Source organism: Toxorhynchites rutilus, chromosome 1, assembly GCF_029784135.1.
Source record: "Toxorhynchites rutilus septentrionalis strain SRP chromosome 1, ASM2978413v1, whole genome shotgun sequence".
Classification (NCBI taxonomy): domain Eukaryota; kingdom Metazoa; phylum Arthropoda; class Insecta; order Diptera; family Culicidae; genus Toxorhynchites; species Toxorhynchites rutilus.
In genome coordinates, this window is record NC_073744.1 from 113,811,253 (window position 1) to 113,818,457 (window position 7,205).

Below are 7,205 nucleotides of genomic sequence, written 5' to 3' on the forward strand. Positions count from 1 at the left end.
AACTGATGGCGGCCTACAGTAGTCCTGGGAGGAATATATATCGAAGCAATGCAGAGTTCTTTGCCATTGATTTGTATCTGGCAAGCGACAACTTCAATGCCTGTAATCGATGGGATAGTGACTCTATAGAAGGAGTGACGTTTTTTGATCCCCAATAGTACGCCACCAAACGAGTCGTTACGATCTAGGCGAATAATGTTGAAATCGTGAAAATTCAGCTCGTCGGCTGAACAAAGCCATGTTTCACAGAGAGAAAATACATCACAGTTAGAACTGTGAACTAAAAATTTAAATTGGTCTAGTTTAGGGATGATGCTTCTGCAATTCCACTGTATGACAGTGGTCAAATCCTTGACCTCTTGCGCTGAATTAGGCATCGAGGGAAATGAACGCTGCTAAAAAACCACATTTTTCTTTCAAAAATGTTCTCACAACCGGAAGCAAACATAATACTATGCTTTTAAGAGGATCATTACTTGTTAGGAAGAACTTGTTAATACCAAAAGTGCCCCAATTCGCATGTGCTATAAATTTGCTCATATTACGCTCGCGTATAATCAGAATTTGACTTCATATGCAAATGCACCTTCTACATATATTGTATTTATATTTGCAATTGTTCATCGGAACATATCGTTCATACATGTTACTTTAGTAACATCTGTCTGATAAGTGAATTGATCTATTTACGTACAAAAGCTTCACGGAGAAATTATTTTCAGAATGCCTTGGTGCATTCGAAGGTGAACATGAACAGGGAAATACTTTTACGTCTATATTCACCACTGTTTTCACGTTCACGTTCACCGAGGGCGGTGAACTATGGTGAGTTCACCAACATCTCGATTCCACGGTGGAAATTCAGAATCGTTACGAACTATTGAATTAATACACTTTTATTAATATGAAATGTATTTAAATATGTTTTTTAACTAGAAAATGTTTCTTCCTATCGTTTCAGAATGTTTTCCTCGCGTTTTACCTATGGACTGATAAATTGTTAACAAAAAAGTGTTTGTTCACGTTCACGTTCACGGGAACTCTAAAGTGCGCTACACATACACCGTCCCGTCCCGTGAAATGTCAAATATTCTCCCATGGAAATCGTATGGTAGCATTCACATACACAATCACCGGCAAATTTGACGTCGGCAAAATAAGTCCAAGAGAATAGTTGACGGGACGGTGACGGTGACGCTGTATGTGTAGCGCGCTTAAACCTGCCTTAACTTGGTACCTTTACCCGCGCAGAAGGCGTGCTGACGAGGATAAAGGTTACCAATGGTGTTGAGTACAGTGACGAACCGACGGTTCACCACACGTCAAATATTTTCCTTAAACAGCTGAGCAGAGTAATTGGCCTATAGCCGTCTGCGAAATTGGGATTCTGCTAAGCCAATTATAAACTGAACTAGACGTGCTGCATGCCCATTAACATCAGAGCGCTGAAAGAAAGCCAAAAGCGGTGCGGCTCAACCTGGATTTTTCATAATGTCATCTCCTTTCAATGTTGAAGCGTATGCACCTAACGTAAAAAAACCCTGATAAAATTTAACATGGTGGAGGGAGACGGTAGCATGAACAGAGCAATCGTTTCCATTGTAACAAAATGTATGTTTTTTATTGGGGTTTTAAGGTTTATTTTCCGTTGATTAAACAAACTTTTAGTGGAATTCGCGTTGACAGCGGAATGGTGCCGACATCTGGATACGACATTAGTTTGTGTCAGGCCAAACATTCTGTATCAGATTAGTCGGCCTTAAGGCAGTTCTAAATTGTTAATTTGTATGAAATTTTTTTCTTGGCGTTATTTACATTCTAGAAGTACGTTGTTCTGACCCTAATTTAAACTATTTTATATGGTTTTTCAGATATTCTCACCAAAGCTCACTATTATAATTGAAAATTATCTTTAGACACAATTTCCATAGGATATTTTTTAACTACTTGCAAGCAAAAGTGATTTTAATTTACATGAAGTGCTAATTTAATTTTGGAAAAATAATATTCATTCATAATTTTAATTTTAAAAGTGCGTCATTTCTTTTGCAATACATATTGTCATGCCTACTCCCCCATTTCGTAATACGAAGCTCAATGCCGTCAACGCGGATGGGCATTGGGTATGAAATCATTCACATACACCGGAAACGTAACGACCCGTCAGCGAGCGTTCATCGAATATGACCGGCAGGATTTGTAGAAAAGAATAATTGATGGAGACGGACGGTTCGTCGGGTTTTTGTCTGGGCTTTGTGTCTCGGCTTTTGTTTTGATTTTGTTTGCATTTTTTATGCCAACATATTCAAATTTCGGAGTCAAAATCATTCGCTACTAGCTGAGAAAAACAGTTTATATATTATTATTGCTGAAAAAGGGTCGGAACTACGTGCTTTAAGTATTTAAATTATATAATTCAATGATATTCATTAAATTTTTTCAAAATTTAGAACATGTTTTAGGCATCTCTATTCGAAAGAAGCATTGCAATTTAGAGCTGTTGTAGGTGGCAACACTATGAATAACATTAGATAAATCATTCGTTTGACATTTGACGCGACGTTTCTGGTGCAAGCATAGGCGGCTTGTGTGAATTGATGGAGACGTTGACGGAACGTGGACGTTCTTTTCCGTAACGTTCTATGCTAATCGCACAATAAACTGCATTTTAATTTTTGCATGCTGTGGGGGGTGATATGGACACGTTTCTGTGAGGTTTATTGGCCATACAGGTTTGAAGCTTTTCTTTTGTCTAATTGATTCCAGAATCCGCGGGATTACACAGTGAAGAGATTCATGCAGAATTTATCGGCCGTATCCGAAGAATCACATAGAACAATTTTTTCACCTCAGTAGGAACTAGAGATGGTCAATCATATTCTCGACCTTCAAAATCAGGTATATGGTTTGACGTCACATAATATCTGGCAAATGGCATTTTAATTGACTGAAAAAATAACTTTATTGATCCGCATTCAACAATCATTGTCACCGAATATCTAGGGTATGCTACAAGTAACGCCATCCGCCATCCTTTTTTTCGATGAAACACACACATCAACAAATCACCTCACATCAACTATTAATAATCATCTCTTTTATTCTATTATATATTTGGTAGCTTCACGCTTGATATAATGATTGAACATTATCCGGACCATGTGACATTTTTATGATTTCGAGAAAAACGAGCTTGAAGATTGATGTGATAAGGGGTTTTTATTGAGCATTTAAAACAATGTCGATAAGTTATTCCTGCTGTACGCGTGATTTTCCTGATCTGATAAATGTGGAATGTAGCTTACAGAATGTTTCAACTAATGCAATCAATAACTCGTAATTTCTAATTTAGCGACTTGAGGGGATGACTTAACACCGACTAAGTGCAGCTCAGTGTATAATGTGACTTTTTTTTTTATTTAGATCGTATTAATTTGGAAATATTAGGCGATTTCCTTAGGTAGTACAAATTACCACCTATAGATACCAATTATTAGACGGGATTCATCTTTATTGTCACTCTGGCCGCATGAAGACTATTTGATTGAAGTTTAAAATATGATTAAATTTTTTGACGATCTAACGTATAAACAGGTATAAACCTACGCCTAGGCGACGCTGCGGTGAAAGTAATGACGGTTTTAAATTTTGCAACATGAGTTTATAGAGAGTTTGTAGTTCTTTCCGTAAGTTACAATGTTATAGCCATAAAACATTATTTGATTGCGACGGGTTTGGAAGAAATTTAATTCTACGCAATTTCATAAATAACATGTTATTTTTTACATCTTTCAGTTGTGAAAACTGTATAAATATTGACAATGGTTAAATAAAAAAAAATTATAGGAGGTTGTGTCCAAGACACGACCGCATTGTTGACGCTGTTATTTTATATAAATCGCTTGTTTATACCTTCGGATATTATTCTATAATGCTGTGAAATTTTCGAAACAACTGCTTAGTAGAATAATCTCTGAAATAGTTGTTTCATTGTAGAATCAGTTGACGATAATTGATTGATGATTCATTCTTGTTCTCGTAAAACAATACACTAGCTGATCGTATGTCGCAATTTATTTCATGTCATTGCATTGAAAATTTACCTCGAATGCTATTTCAGTGGCCGTTTTCGCAATTGACATCTTCTTCTTCTTCAATGGCACTAACGTTCCTAGAGGAACTTCGCCGTCTCAACGTAGTATTACTTGCGTCATTTTTATTAGTACTTAGTTGAGATTTCTATGCCAAGTAACACGCCTTGAATGCATTCTGAGTGGCAAGCTCTAGAATACGTGTGATCACAGTGCAAGTCGGAGGAAATTTCTTTGACGAAAAATTCCCCCGACCAGAACGGGAATCGAACCCGAACACCCGGCATGTTAGTTGTGACGCTAACCACTCGGCCAAGGGAGCACTCGCAATTGACATAGACTCGGCAATAGTTGATTATATACATGTTGCACCAGCACCATTATTCCACATCTCCTAACTACATCAATATATTTTTGGCACCGCATGGAAAGAACAATGACAACACTTGCAAGTATCAAATATCATGCTACATGTTATTTAGGATTGCCTCAGTGGAATCGCACCTCTAGGCATCGTTCGTATAACGTAAACCAAATGCCAAACAAGCGTTTGCCATAGCATGCATACAGAGCCATACATTGGTGGCTTGAAACTACTAGGAATATAAACACTTCTCATCATTTTGCGCTATTCTAAAAAAAAGCTCCTGTTAATATTACTGGCCTCAAAAAAAGTTGCATTACTTTCTCATGCTCGAGAGAAGCGCAGCTGTAACCCGTAGTGGAGGAAGTTTTGCTACTAGCAAGCGAAACCTAATCACATAAAAGATTCCAGGACGAAATTTACTTTGTTGGTGACTAATCAAGCGAGATAAACTCTTTTTGTTAATATCAACAACCTCGAAAACAGTAGCAATGTTTCATTATGATCAATATTAGCGCAAATGCAATCCTAGTTGAAGGCAGTTTTGCGACTGGCACGCGAACCTAAATAACTTATAACATTTCAGTAAAACATTCAAGATGCTTGGTATTCCCCAAATATTTTTATAGAGCATAACCTTAACGCCTGCTTCGCCATAACGTCAGTTTAATACCTTGATGCATTCTCAAAGGAACCAAGGAAGCCCTTATGATGACGAAAAAGAAACAATGTTAACTGCTTGGAAAAATACTGAATTATGCCACACAGCTTGTACTCTGCTGTAACACCCATCGATGCAAATTCGCTGATGAGTTTGTCAAGAGCGACCGCCTTCACCCCCAGCGGGGGGAGCTTGATTTTGGTTGATGCCTGGGTAACGGCGTTTACATTTTCGACCGACGCGCCGAAATCGCCTACTTCGCTGTTGTTCGATGCGGTGTCACACTCGCCAAGGCTCGGTTCAGCGCGAGCGCTTTTCACTGCACCAACATCGCGTGCAACATTAGATGACGCTTGCCTCGAAAATTCATTGCCCCTGGCATTGCGTTCGTTTTTTGCAGGGCTCGAGCCTGCCTTCCTCTTCTTCTTGCTCATCACAAACTACGCGAAGCGTCCAATTTATGACGCGGGAAGAAAAACACACGATTCGAATAACGAATAACGAACAGAAAAAGCAAACGACGATATCCAAGTTGGATTACCACTGGTGGGGTCCAATCTTAGATCGAAGCGCAGCGAAAGCAAAGTGAACTGGATTGCTCAACAGTCCGATGTCGAATGAAAGTTTGCCTTAGCGAGATCCACTGTTTATACTCTAGGCAAGCATTCCCCTTCATTCTTCTACTTTTCCTTTGTTCACGGAGACTTCAAATCCTACGATTTCCCCTTCGTTGGTCGTCGATAAGTTGCTCGTTATAGATAGTTTTGTTCGGGAAAGCACACAAATGGACAGAACAAATGTATGGGAAAATGGAAACGCTTAGAGTTTTCATGAATTTTAACCATTTACAAACCAGGGGATTCTAATGTATAACATATTAAACAAATCTTAGGGAATTTCCGATTCGTTTGGTATGTAAATCGCCAAAATCCGTTCGCGGCAAAAATTGTTATTAACGTTAACTTTATTTCATAAAAACGTGACCTGTTTTCTGATTTGGCACCCTTAATGAAAGACGTAGTTCTACATCAAAAGAAATTCGAAAGCACAATCAAAAAAACAAGTTGATAAATGCATGGTTCCTGCATGTGAGAACTACCTCGGAATGCCCTGAAATAAAATATACGTGATTTATTTTTAAACATTTTCTTACATTTCATAATATAAATTCTACTAGTACGGTATATAAATTTCATATTTAAGACAGAATATAGCTCTATCTAGACGATTAATAAATTGGCGCTACGAGGAACAAACCGTTAAATTTATTAAAATCGAAATCATTGATATATTGGAATGTACCGTTTTGACGTAGGATTACGTCTTTCGGGAACATATTGGGGTACAAATTGAAAATCGAAAATCGAGCACATCGTGAAAATTGTCCAATTTCAAACGCTTAATGCTCAGTCATTTCATGATGGATTGATGAAATTTTTGCGTCAATCGATTTCGGCACTCCATAACAATTTTTTATATCGAAGAAAATAATATATATCATGAAACTAACTATCGAATAATTGAAAAATCTCAACCTATATACCAACGAAAATACCCATTTCTGATTAGTCGAAATTGACGACACATACGGCGGGTCCTTAACAGAGACATCAAAACCAAGCTGACTGGGAGAAATCGGCATTGCAAATACATAAAAGTAGGGGGACCTTTTGTTCCCACCGAAATGTGTTCCCTAACAGAGACATCTAAACCAAGCTGCCTGGGGAAATCGGCATTGCAAATACATGAAAGTAGGGGAAACTTTTGTTCTTACCGAAATAAGTTTCCTAACAAAGACATTAAAACCAAATCATTATTAAAGATTTTAACGATATAACTCTTCAAACATATCAAAAATCAACAGATCGCCTAACGGAATCCTACGTCAACTATGCGGTCGTGTCTCGGACAGAACCCTCCTGTGACTTTTTTTATTTCATAAAAGAGATACAATTTACGAATGGTAAAAAACATACGAAATCTTCAACACATAAAATGAGAAATTGAAATATCAAATAATTCCCAGCTGACTGATGTGGGTTCACCTTAACACACTCATTGAGCCTTCATCGAATTCATTCATGCAAGG